This window comes from Chrysemys picta, chromosome 1, assembly GCF_011386835.1.
Source record: "Chrysemys picta bellii isolate R12L10 chromosome 1, ASM1138683v2, whole genome shotgun sequence".
NCBI classification, from domain to species: domain Eukaryota; kingdom Metazoa; phylum Chordata; order Testudines; family Emydidae; genus Chrysemys; species Chrysemys picta.
This window is the reverse complement of record NC_088791.1, coordinates 14,210,373-14,224,518: the sequence shown is the minus strand read 5'-3', so window position 1 is coordinate 14,224,518 and position 14,146 is coordinate 14,210,373. Positions and strand designations below refer to the sequence as shown.

Here is a 14,146-nt window from a genome sequence, read left to right as displayed (position 1 = left end):
TGCCCTGAGTCCCCCAGCCTGCCCCCTTCTGCACAGACACACTCTTTCTACTCTTATCTGAAACCTGCTCCCACTGCTTCTTCCCCTTGCTACCTTTTTAAAAGGGATGCAGCAGCACCGTTGCCAGCTTCTATTCTCCTTGATTCCCTAAAATTACCAGCTGTCCTCACTGTACGCAGCTCCAACTTCAACTGGAGACTCCGTGATGCAAAAATCTCAGGCTACAGCAGCCCATTACTCTCCTGGTAAATGGTACTTATGTCAAATATGAAATGCCCTGGAAAAAATCTCTTTGTGTCTGTATTTTTGGAGTCAAGCACCTTGTTAAAAGTCAGAGCTGTAGTTAATGTGTTTGCACCCTCTAGTGGCTACAGGGGTAATAGGTGGTTAAACTACACTCAAGAGAGTCTAGTGGCACTAGGTGCTGATGCTCCGTCAGATCAAGTGGCACAAGCTACTGCTTTTGGTCGAGAGAAACCTCCAAATTCCAGCAGAGACAGACTCTTCACTCAGTTACATGCCTGAAACATGTGCTTCTGTATGAGGATGAGCCCTGCAGAGTTTGTTCAGTTTAATCAACTTATTTTAAATACAGCACCCAGCAAATGATCTCATCTGCCAGAGCAACATCGACTGGGTGTTCAGAATCCTTACCAGGCGAAGTACAGAAAAATGTGTGCAGCTGTAGCCTAGAGAGACCAGGTGGGTGAGGTAATATCTTTTATTGGACCAACTTCTGCTTGGGAGAGAGACAAGCTTTCCAGCTTACACAGAGCTCTTCTTCAGGTTTGGGAAACTAGCCTCACAGACACAGGGGCTTAGGTGTAACACCAGTATCTTCATAGTCAAACAGCGTAGCCATTATACTTTTCACAATAGAAATTGGGTCAGGTCCTGGACCCCACCAAGACAGCTTTGCTCCCCTATGGTGGCACAGTGCAGATTTAAAGCTAGCCTGAGAGGCCAGCTGAAGATTCCCTTACTATAAGGAGCAATCCTGGGGCAGTTTCTCCCAATCAGCATAGCTGGCCCTCTGCCACCCGCTTTCAGGGTCATGTTGAGAGTGTGGTCAGAGCTCCCTAGCCCTCCAGTGATCCCTAATTGGTTTAACAGCCCTTAAGGGGTCTGTACAGGTCAAAGCAGCCCTAGGACTATAGAAATGATGGTTATTAATTTATAATAAAAATAAATCTTCTCTGGGAGAGGCAGGATGGTTCATTGGGTAGGGTACTAGTTTGGAAATAACTTCAGTTCCCTGCTCTCCCAGGACTTCCTGTGTGACCTTGGGCAAGTCATTTAGCCTCTCTGTGCCTCAGTTCCCCATCTGTAAAATGGGGATAGTAGCATTGCCTTGCCTCAGAGGGGTGCTTTAAGATTAAATACATTACACACTGTGAAGCTCTCAGATACTGTGGTGGCGTGGGCCATATAAGATTTAAGACAGATACAGTGGCCAAGTCTTTGCAGTTCTAAAGGCATTACAATTCTAAAAGTATTCCCCACTTTAAGTACAGGAAATATTGCTGAAACTATGACTGTTCCTAAAACTGGAATGACCTTTTTTTTCAGTGCTCCCATTATATTTATGCTAGCCATATCTAGCAAGGTATGTACAGATAGCTATATACCATCACTGAAACCAAAACAGGCATTTTATTTTCAGACCTCATAACCTTTTCTCTAGCTTCTCTAGGGAGGTTTCCTAATCAGAAATATACGTCTATATAGAAAGATAGAACATAAATACATCAGAGCTATCACAGTAGCATCTAGAGGCCCCAGCCTAGGGTGGGAGGAGAAAGAGAGAAACAGATATTTAGCAGAGAAGCAGCAAAGCTAAGAACCTGACTTCCACTCTAGTACCCTAACCACTGGGCTGCACTGCTTCTCTTTAAATGGTGTTTTGATATCCTTTCCATTTTCCCCATTCAATATATTACCTAGAATTGGTTCCTAAATATAATTTTGTATTATGCCCCTAACCATTCAGCTGTTTTGCTGTTCCTCGCTTTGATAACCCTCTTATTCCCCCATGCATAATGCTCTCCTGGACTCTGCTTCTTGATTATCTGGGGGTGGTTTTGCTGCTGATTGACTGGCCATATCTTTTGTTCCATTTCTGTTTGTGTGGGTGGGGGTTAAATCGTTGAAAAGAAGGAAAAGATGAAGGTTTACAGCTAGCAACTCAGCACTTAAATGACTGACATCATGGTAATTAGATATTGGCAAGTTCCAAGTAGAGCTGTTGCATGGTTATCATAATGATTTAAAATCCAAACTGCCTCTTTGTATCCTCCAGTGTTTCCAACATACGTTTTACCAATTCCCCTAGATGGGTTCTCTCTTGAAACACAGACAATTTGTGCTAGTGTCTATCTACTGCCGATTGTGTCCTAGTTACTACAAACTCCTTCGCTGGTTTGTTTAATCAAAGGCTTTATTTTGTGGTAAATTCTCATGCATGGTGGTTGAGTTGCTTGAAAGCAAGTCGCCGTATTGCCTCTGTGCAGGGTTGGCTATCCTTGTCACTAGACAACTATCATATTGATTTTCAGGGATTGTTATTCACATACAAAGCTTAACTGTCTGGCACCTTGATATCTGTATGACCTTTTCAGGGGCCCTGTTTCCCAGCATGCCCTTAGGTCAGTGAACAAACTACTGCTGTCTATTGTGTCCATTTGTCTAGCATCTCAAGGGGATACAGAGGAATCACAGTTATATACCAAGGTTCTGGGGCACTCATCTAAAAAAAATATTAGCAAGTCTCTCAGCTTTTAAGCCCCAATTCAGCAAAGGTACTTAAGCAGATAAACTACTCATGTGCTTGAAGTTAGGCATATGTTTAAGTACCTTTGCTGAATTGGGGCTTTAATACTATTTAAATGACTGTTGTGATTTAATTGACTAGATTTTGATACTGGTGGTGAAATGCTGAAATGTAAAGAAGTGATTTTTTTTAATACAACCACTATTTCATTTAACAAATAAGATTTTTTTTTTTTAAAAGAAGAATTAATTTTGTTTTGAATCTTGCTTTGAGTTGTGAAGACTCATCTACTGGTGGAATGGAAGGTTGTGTACACAAATGACCCTGTATGCAGAACTGGCTGTGCACAGGTTGGAGGCGGAGGGGCTACTTGTAGGCAGTTTCAAAAAGTTGTCCCAATAGGTCTAATTGACATACAAACCGCTGAGTAATGTAAGAAGGTAGCAAGGGGCATGAGCATTATCATATGGAAGTGTTCATTTATTATTTAAATTCTACAGCTGCCTATGGGTTGCAGTTAGGTATTGGGACTCAAATTATTTATTCTGATTCAGTAAGAAGAAGATGCCTGTACAAGGCTCTAGCTGCCCTATCGCAATCAATTCAGGAGAAACTCAGTTATGAACACCAGAGTTAGGAACTGACCGGTCCACCACAAACCTCATTTGGAACCAGAAGTGCGCAATCAGGCAGCAGCAGAGACAAAAAAAAAAAAAAAAAAAAAATACAGTATAATGCTGTGTTAACGACTAAAAAAATAAAGGGAAAGTTTCAATTTTTTTTTGACAAGGTAAGGAAACTGTTTCTGTGCTTGTTTCATTTAAATTAAGATGGTTAAAAGCAGCATTTTCTTTCTGCAGAGTAAAGTTTCAAAGCTGTATCAAGTCAATCTTCAGTTGTAAACTTTTGAAAGAAGAACCAGAACGTTTTGTTCAGAGTTACGAACATTTCAGAGTTATGAACAACCTCCATTCCAAAGTGTTCTTAACGCCGAGTTTCTACTGGACTACGACAAAACTGCAGCAGCATTAAAATAATCACTCAACAGGAACTCTGCCAGCCTGCCGCCCGCAGAAGAGCTCATTGTTATGGTGCTAGGATCTGTACAAACGTGCTCAAGAGAGTATCTTCCACTCTGTGGTAACTGTGACGTCTTCCTTTCACCTTCCTTCCCCTTTCACTTGTGGGGGAGAGCAAAATCAAATGCAAATAAAATAAAGCCATATGAAACAACCACAAACTAACACAATTACAATACACACACCGAGATGTCTAGGGTGGAGCTGTGGGAAGACATCCTGAACTCCCTAACATAGGAGAGGATTATTCTGCCTTTTGCTCATAGGCTTTTATAACCAGCGGGGCCCACTAGGATCATCTAGTCTGACCTGAGGGATAGCATAGGCCACAGAACCTCACCCAGTAACTTCTACATCAAGCCCATTACTTCTGTTTGAGCTACAGTGTATTGTTTATAAAGATAGCCAGCCTTCATTTAAAGACTTCAAATGATGGTGAATCCATGACCTCACTACATAAGTTGTCCCAGTGGTTAGTTACCCTCACTATTAAAAATACACACCTGCTTTCTAGTCAGACCTCCACATCTAGCCCTAGATCTTATTCTGCCTCAGTTTCCCCACCTATAAAATGGTGATAAAGAAAACTGACCTCCTTTGTAAATTGTATTGAGATCTACTGATGAAAAAGTGCATCAGATATTCTAAATATTAGAGATAATTACCATCCCTAAACTTCTATGACTTTCCAATTACAAAACTTCTTCTTGATATTAAAATACCTCGTCACAGGCTGGCAGGCCTTTTGAGACAAGCTGGGCTTAGAACTTGCCCAGGACTTAGCAGCTATCCCTCTGCCTCACTTATGAACTGGTAACATAAGGGCCAATTAGTGATCCCAGCTGGGTGTAATGGGGCTTAATGAGAAAGACTTACCTCAGCTGTGGTGATGGATCAGGGAGAGCACTACTTAATAGAGCTGGGAACTCAATAAAGGGAGGAAGGTGGGGATTTTGCCTCTGGGAAGACCCTGAGGTAGGCTGAGTAACCTACAGGGAGCAGCATAGGCTTCTTATATGGGAGAGCCCTGAGTTAGGCCTGCAACAGGAGAAACAGATCTACAGGGAGAAGAGTATGCTTTTGTCAGTGGGGAGGCCCTCATTGGCCTAAAAGGAGCAGCGTGGTCCTCAAAGGTGAACTGCTGGAGTCCCTGGTGAAGGGAGGCAGTAGGGGAATTCTGCTGGGGAAGAAGCAAGATCAGAGACACTCTGTAGGAGCCAGGGGAAGTAGGCCAAGAATGCAGAATACAGCAGTGGGGTCTGTGAGAGGCAGAAGAACTAGTTTACACATTTGATTTGGACTTTAAGGTGGACTTTTGTAACCCCAGGAGTGGGAGTGAACTGTTGCGTGACTTGACCAGAGGGCTGAGCCACATAAAACCCAAAGAGGGAGTCAGAAGAAGACTCTGGCTGGGACTGGCCATTTTGGCCAAGGATTTGGCCACCAGGGAGGGGGGCATGAGAGGCAAATTCCCCTGCAGCACCGCATCCAGGTATGAGAGAGCGCCCTACAGGTGAGGACATGCCTCCTTTTGCAGTGGCTGGTTGAAGTCGACAGACCCACTTGGAGTCTGTTGCTGCTAGTGTATGTGAGTTACTTCTATCAGCAGAAGTGTGTGCTTTCTGGGTGTGCTTAGGCAACAGAGCCCCAGTGTCCTCCTTTGGTTTTGTACAGATGGCTGCTGTTCCTCCTGTGGGACTGAGTCTTGTGGTTGATTCTGACATAGGACCTTGGTGCAGATCCTGGCAGCTTTCCAGCTGCTTTCTGTTTGGAATACAACAGTCCCTTCCCTGTACAATGGGGGTGATTGACTATGACAAGAATGCCATGTTCTGGTTTCTTGGAAGACCGCTTTTTTTGTAAGGGCGAAGGGTAATTTTCTTTGGTTCAAGAAGCATGTTGGATGCTGACATAAAGGGTTTTTGTTCTTCTGCTAATCCCACTTTTTTCCAGTAAAATTGGGAAGTGCTGTAGTTACCTCTACCAGTCCCCTTCCAAAATCAGTGATTCGGGTGGCTTCATTTGCTCCATTTTTTGCCAGCAGATTGAATTTGTTTCTGATGCCACATAACAAAGGTGCAACACACAGGAGCACTCAGTGGAGAATTTTTTTTTTTTAATTTTGTGGTCCTAGTTACCTGATAGGGGACACGAGTATGGAAGGATAACACCTCTCCCCATACCTCACAACCTGCCTATGCCCAAATGCTTGACAAAGACCCAAATTTAAAAAGAGTCAGGCAGGAAACTTGAAATTCAGTGAGCTTCCTTGTTTAAATAACCTTCTATAACCTAGTGTCAGAGGGGTAGCCATGTTAGTCTGGATCTGTAAAAAGCGACAAAGAGTCTTGTGGCACCTTATAGACTAACAGACTATCGGAGCATAAGCTTTAGTGGGTGAATACCCACTTCGTCAGATGCTTCTATAACCTGCGTTTCATTCATCTTTCTCTGATGTAAATAATGTTCAGCAATTGAAGTGAGGGACAGCAAAGTTGAGTGGAACACACATAGCTTTGGGACTAACATGAGTGATGTTTGTCGAAATGATGACATCTTAGAGGTATGCCTCTGCCATGTCAGAAGGAATTAGTAGCCACTGGAATCAGTCTCCACTATTATAGTTGGTGGAGCCTGAAATCTGTTCTCATTAATGGCTGCTCAATGACCTTCGTGAAATGAAGTCGGTATCCATCCAGTATGTACCATGCTACTTGATCTCTGCATTATATAATAAAAATCCCCACATCATATGCCTGTGGGGTCACCTTTGACACCATGGAGGACACATGCAGAGACTGAATTCTTTTCTGCTCCCATGATGTGTTTCTTTCAGGTCAGTATTGAAGAATATTTGGTGGGGTATCCGAGGCAAGTTTGCACTGCTGCTCCCTGCCTTCTATCTGCTCTTGGGACAAAGACTTTGGTTTCCAGGTGTGTCATTGTGGCGCAGATCAGTAGCAATAAGTTCCCTTTAAAAAATAATAAACTTGTTTCACAGCACATCAAAGGAAGTTCAACATCCTTGAGAAAGCCAAAAGAACTTCAGTGTACTCTGGGTCATGGTCTGGCTCAGACAATTGCCTGGAAGAATGAGCTAATCTCATGTATCCGGAAGGAAGGAAATTGTTCCAAAAAACTTAATTAACCAGGACATCAGATAGTTTGTAAAAGAGTATACTTGCACTAGCATAGCATATTTAATGTTCTAAGTGCTACACAACATCTCCTTAATCCTAACAACAGCTCCTTGAGATATTACTACTATATTATTACTACTGCCATTTTACACATCAGGGAAAACAAGTCAGAAATGTTATAGGCCAAATATTATTAGGCTGAAAGACCAATGAATTAAGAAACATGATTACCAAAAATGCCACTCCACCATCAGCAATCCGGTGGTTGCCAAAAGCTTTGCTGCATGATAAGATCACCATTGACTAGGGTTACCATTCGTCCGGATTCCCCCGGACATGTCCGGCTTTTTCGGGTTAAAAATAGCGTCCGGGGGGAATTTGTCAATGTCCGACTTCCCCTCCCCCCCCCCCCCCCCCCATGCAGAGCGTGCGCGCGGCTTACAGAGCAGCCGGGGCTCCCAGAGCCAGAGCCCTTCCTGCACTTCTTTCCTGAAACTTGACACCACTCCCCTCCTCCCCCTCACTCCCTGCATTCACAGATCGCTCGTCTGGAGCTCCGACCCTGCTGCCCTACCCCGCTGCCGAGCGCGCTGCTCTGCAGCACAGTAAGGGGGCCGGGGGCCAGAGAAGCGGCAGGGAGGTTCTGGGGTGGGGGGGGTAGTCAAAAAACAGGGAACAGGGGGGAGGGTTGGATGGGTCAGGGAGTTTGGGGGGGGGCTGTCTGGGGGTTGGGGGGTGTAAGGTTTTGGGCAGTCAGGGTACAGGTGGGGAGGGTCTCAGGAGGGTGACAAGAAACAGGGAGGCTTAGGTAGGGGGTGGGGTTCTGGAGGGCAGTTAGGAGCAGGGGTCCCAGGAGGGGGCAGTCAGGGGACAGGGAGCAGAGGGGTTTAGATGGGTCAGGAGTTCGGGGGGGGGGGCTGTCAGGGGGTGGGGGTGTGGACAAGGGTTGGGGCAGTCAGGGGACAGGTAGGGGGTAGGGTCCTAGGGGGCCAGTTAGGATGTGGGGAAGGTCTCAGGAGGAGGCAGTCAGGGGACAAGAGGCAGGGAGGCTTAGGGAGGGGGTGGAGTCCTGGGGGGCAGTCAGGGGACAAGGAGTGGGGGGGAGGGTTGGGGGTTCTGAGTGGGCAGAATGTGGGAGGGAGTGGAAGGGGCGGGGCTAGGACAGGACGGGGGCGGGGCTAGGACAGGGGCAGGGCTAGGGCGGGGCTCCTCCCGTCCTCTTTTTTGATTGTTGAAATATGGTAACCCTACCATTGACAAACACAGACCGAACATCCAACTGATAACGTCAAAGACTATTTTAAGGACCTAGCTGGGGGTTTGCCATGATGATGATGAACCTCTCTAAAGTGTCCTCTTAATTGTCAGTGCCTCCATTTTTTGAGTCTCCAACTCTGAATGCCTAGGCTAAAATTTTCAAGTTTGGGTGCCCAAAATTGAGGCACTTTTATCTATATTTAGTTACCTAAACAAATGGCCTAATTTTCAGGTGTGTTAAGCACTTGCAGCTTCTGGAAAAGCTAGGTGCTTAGGTGCCTAAAGACGGATTTAGATGCCCAATTAGAAATATGCAAGATTGAAAGGGTTATCCTCCAAGTCTAAGGGTGGGGCACCCAAATTTAAAGGGTGGCCTGGAATTTTTGGAGCTCAGCAATTTGCCCAAGGTCATAGAGGAAGGTATGTCAATACTGGGATTAGAACTCAGGAGTTTTTAAAACTCAGAGCCAGTGCTCAAGTTACCAAATAAAACATCTCACTTCTGTTATCAAGTGCTATCTCTGAAGAAGATGAAGACAGAGTTTCAGTGACAATGATTTCTTTAAAAAGCTGTATTGATATGGATAGAGACCCTCATGCATCAGGGCATAAGCAGACTTCTAACTGGCGGGGTCGGGAAGAAAATTTTTCTTGGGCAGGTTATTCCATAAATACCTACTGTAGGTTTTCTTGCGCCTTCCTCTGAACTGGCTAGTACGATCCATTGTCAGAGACAGGTAACTTAAATAAAATACTCGTCTGATCTAGTATTGCAGTGCCTATGTCATATAGTGATGTACAGTGCTTAAGTTTAAGCATGTACATAGTAAATTAATAATTCTTAGCTCTTAGATAGAGATTTTTATCAGTAGATCTCAAAGTACTTAACTAAGCAACTAAGTATTCTGATCTCCATTTTACAGATAGGGAAACTGAGGCACAAGGTAAGTCCTACTGGCTTTAATGGAAGTTAAAAATTTGCTTATGTGTCCTTCCTGATCAGGAATGCTTTCGTGAACTTGGAACCAAACACAGATCCACCGAGTCCAAATAAAATACCAAAACACTTTTTTTTTTTTAACATAAGCCAATCGTTTTACCATCTTACACAGGGAACCAAATTATCTGACACTGCTGTTGTGCTCGTTGTTTAAAAGAGAAGCAGCCAAAACAAGAAATGGCCAAAATTAAATGGAGGGGGGAGGAGTTTTAAAAATTATCTGTCTGTTTCACAAATGATTTTTTAAAAGCTTTCATTCCAGGAATAGGGCACCATTACAATGAGAAACCCTTTAATTATGTTGTAAAGGTCTGGTATTCCAGTGAAATGTCATTTCAAAATAAACTTCTAACAGTTAATTATCAGTGATATTTAACTTGTGGGAAAATTAAATATCACCACATACTCCTGTGATCATTTTATTGCTTTTGTAGACATTTTAATATTTTAATGGTTTCCAAGTAACCACGTAAAAGACTTGCTACCAAGCACATTTTCCTGGCTTTCTGTGCATAGCCATCTAACCTTTCTTTCAGCTTCTTTATACAAAACAGACCTTTGAACAGGAAGGGGGGGGGGGGAAATAAAAAGACCATTAGAGGATAGACATGGAATCATGCCACCATTCCTTTAGCAAGAATGATTCCTAGGCATTAAGTTTTATTAACCGTTATAATATAACTGGAAATGTAATACCAAATGAACAAATAAAGAAATATTGCAGGCCATGACAGTGGTCAGTGGAGGGATCAGATTAATGTGCATTGCTGCAGTGAGTAACCTATATTTATCTAGTGTTTCTAAAATGTAGTGTGCAATTCAGCCTCCAGAGGTGTGTAGTGACCCATACCACTGGTTGACAGCTAGGAATTGAGACCCTTTTATACTGCATCACCGTCTAAAACATAAGCTAAAGAACCGAGCCAGTTAGCAGAGAGAGCACAGATTCCGTTTTTAAGACAGGCCAAATGATAGCAGCAGTTCTCAATTCTCAGTGGATCAGCTATAGAGATGGGTGTATGTATCTCACACTGTTTGATCCATAGAGGATGTGAATCTATTTCAGGTGACAGCTAAAAAACATGGCTCTTTAGCACAATCTGTAGTGCACTGTAGCTAGAGGTTGCTTGGTTCAGTTCTAAGTATTGCCAACTGGCAGAGGGCATAGGGGTGTGTAAGGGTTATAGGGCTCTCCTAGGTCTGCTATCTACATATTAGTTTGAAAGAGTGTCTCCTAAAGTCTTTACTGAAAGCTGGCCCTCAATCATTGTGCAGTGTATGTCTGGTTAATATGTAAGGAGGTCTATATATATACTGAAAATTATGTTCTTGGGGCTGGTCACCAAAAGGTGAGAAACAGATTTCTTTCAGGCCAGGAATGTTCATCAAGTCTGTCTAGCTGTAAACTGAGTATTGTGTACTTCACAATGAACACCTGTTTATGATCGGAGCAAAATGTTAATCAAGGGATTGCAAAGTCTCTAGGGCAGCGGAACTGTGCTTGGTTTACCCTCAGCTGAACTGCACTCACTAAGCAGGGTGTAGGGGCGTCAAAGCCCGGTGGAGAGACACAGAAGGTGGCGACAGGTGTTTCTAGCTGGTGGGATGGTCCCTGCTTAAGAGTCCTAGATACCATTTGACCCTCCCCCTCTGCACTGTTTAATGACAGAGCTGATTAAGGCTCAAGTGAGAGTCTTTTTGTTGTGGATCAGTAGAGCTGAAATCACTGATAGGTGGGTCTAAGCATTAGACCCGCTATGGGACAGCGTTGCCGATGAAAAGGCTGCACTGCAGTGAGGCTCCTCCACTAACTGCTGAAATGACAGAGCTGTGGTAAGCGGCGGAACCTCAAGACATTGCAGAGGTTGCAGTAGAGAGGGCAATGGTGGAGCGAGTGCTGATGGAGCAGCTGATGGTGAAGTGAGTGGCCAGTGGCAGAGCGAGCAGCCGGTGGTAGAGTGGCAGCTGAGGCATTGCTCAGTATCTCCCCCCCCACACACTCGGGGGGGTGGGGGGGAGGTGAACTCATATGAATACAACCTCTGGTCTTCGCTGATCAAAGATAACCACTGTGAGTGGGGTGTGGCGGAGGATGAGGGGAGTGGCGTGTTAAAGGGACATTTGTTTATCAAACTTTCACCCTGCAAGGTGAGAAACTGAGGAAAAGGCCGCTGCCCAGTGTACTCTGAGGTGGGTGTTTTGTTCATGGTCATATGTTTTCGAATGATGCGTGTGGTGGTTTCCCAATTAAATGCCGGCTTCCTTTCCCCTTTTACTAAAAGTTTTCTTTTCCCTACACAGACTCAATGCCTGTGAGAGGGGAAGTATGGTCTCTTAGAGGTGCTCGGGGCAGTGTGTAATTTTTCCAGATTACTGGGTGGGGGTTCTGTGTTGTATTGTCCAAAGGAACCCCTAGATATTGAACGTGGCCCTTGTTGCTGCCGACATTACCTGGCAGAGGGGTTACATCTGTAAAGAGAGAGCAGACCCTGTGTAGGCCTGGAGGACGGTGCTTGTGTTGGCAGAGGCAGGTGGTGTTGGGGAACTGACCGCCAGCGGGCACAGAGGAGGCTGTATTCCACTAAGAACAGGTGGCAGTGAGTTGCCTCACAACCCAGGGTACCCTGGAAAGCATAACAGCAAACATTAAAAAAAAAAAAACTATGCGCTAGGCTTCGAGATATCATGAAGCTTTAAACAAGACAATAAGTGTCAGAGGCTCAAAAACCAGAAGACAAACAGAATCTAAGATGCACCTGGGTCATGTTTTCAAGCTTTTCTCCTGAACTGTTGCACGGGTGTAACACATTAGGCTGTAAAAAGAACAGGAGTACTTGTGGCACCTTAGAGACTAACACATTTATTTGAGCATAAGATTTCATAAGCGCACTTCATCGGATGCATGTAGTGGAAAATACGTGTGTGTGTGTGTGTGTGTGTGTGAGAGAGAGAGAGAGAGAGAGAGACAGGGCCTGCACTATGCCCAATTCCCTGAAGATAAGCATATGTCTCAGCCATCCCTTGCAGGCCTTGACTCTTGAGATCAAGCTATGGCAGCTCCCACTTTTAGTTCAGGATGTCCACAGTTCAACCCTTGGTGTGGGCTAAGATGGCAGCTGTCACAACTACACATGAAAGAGAATCAGATCTTTTATTACCAAACATGGTACTGATTAATGCAGGGACTTTCTTTTTGGTGTTCCCAACTCATCTGTTACATTAAAGTCAGGCAGTTTAATTTTATAAGCACTACATTAGTTTAAATTACATTTTTAAATCATGCATTTTTCTTCCCATGGAGACAGGCAAATCTTGAAACCACCAAAATAATGTTGCTTGCTAACTTATAAATAAAAAATCAGCCCTTAAAAAAAAATCATCTATGCCTTAAAAACTGTTTTCTGAAATACATTTTGAATGATCTCATAGGAAACAGTGCTTTTTTGGCAGACATAACAACTTAGAGAATTATGGGAAAGAAAAAAATAGATTGCCCATGAGTTTAACATAGTTTCATAATATCTACATTTACAATTTGGATAAAATTCTGAAACATCTGACTCAGTAAGGAGCAGCAATAAGAAAAGCAATCCAATTTCCAAGTAGAGGTAATGGATGAGTTAAAGGATAATATTTTAATGATATATGAGTAATTATATTGGGCTAGATCCTCAGTTGGCTTACGTCACTGTAGCGCCACTGTCTTTACCAGGGATCTTTAATTAAGGATTACCACAGATTGTTTTAGAAGCTAGACATACACAGCTATCACCTCTCCCACCACTGACATGCTGCCACCTCTGAAGTGAAATTCACAGCTAATAGTGAAAAAACACACCCACAATGGTTTGGTATGGGAACTACTGGGCCTTATCTGACCTCCTGCATAACACAGATGATGACACTGGTCTCTTCAGGCCTTAACATCTAAGACCTGATGCAACATTGTGCTTTGGAGTCTTTGTGCCAGCTAGGCAGATTTTTACCTTTTTAATTTTCAAAGTCACATGTGGCCCACATAGTACCATGCAAAGTGCAATGCAAAGGATGTGGAGATTAACAACATGCAGATAAAGACACTGATTAAAACTCAGGTGATGTATATCACAATATTCTAATTAAGGATGCTTCAGGACTTACTGCAGCAAGTCCCAACCCTTCTTTCCTCCTCCCCTCCCCCATAACAGCATTTATCAAGTCATTTGGGAACACTGAAACACTAGAAGTTACTGTTACACGGATAGCACTTGGTGATGGGTAAGTTAAAAATGCCAAGATATCCAGATCTAGATTTTACAATTCCTCTGCCAGAGGCAGGGGCACCTCTTTTCATAAAGTGGCATCTTCCTCCTTGAACTGCTTAACCAGTGCTCCTTCATTACGAAGAATTAGGGGCCAGATCCTCAACTGATAGAAATCAGCAAAACTCTGTAGAAGTCAGTGGAGCTTCATTAATTTATACCCTCTCCCCATCATACTGGGGCTCCAGTAAAGAGGTTTTACTTCTACCACTAGGCACTCAGCAGCACAGAACATGATTTTAACATAAGAAGCAGCCCTTATTGATGTATATGAAATTCTGAAGAGGGAAACAAGGATTGATTTTCCATGGATTTTTAAAACATTGCCAGGTGGAAAGACTGAAGCAAAGGAAAGGGCTGGACACGCAAAGAGCGTGGGCAGAATTTTAGCCAGAGACCAGTTACAGATAATAAACTAACAAGGGCAACAGCAGAAGGAGCTAATATAAACCGCATTGAAGGATGGCAAGTGTTTGGAAAAGATACCACAGGGTATAAATGCAAGACTCAAGGGACATGAAAGAGGTGGTTGGACTTTCTATCCTCCATCTGCCATGAAGTGCCCATATGTACTGTATAGGTTACCAGTTCAGCACAGG

At 43.8% G+C, this 14,146-nt stretch overlaps 1 long non-coding RNA gene across 1 annotated transcript in view; it reads left to right on the top strand.

The window, feature by feature from the left end:
• The first annotated feature begins 431 nt into the window (after positions 1-431).
• Positions 432-14,146, top strand: part of LOC101942056 (uncharacterized) — a 109,220-nt gene continuing 95,505 nt past the window's right edge. Inside the window, exon 1 of the long non-coding RNA XR_256639.4 lies at positions 432-702. This is a non-coding gene — a long non-coding RNA (uncharacterized LOC101942056). The remainder of the gene's footprint in view (positions 703-14,146) is intronic.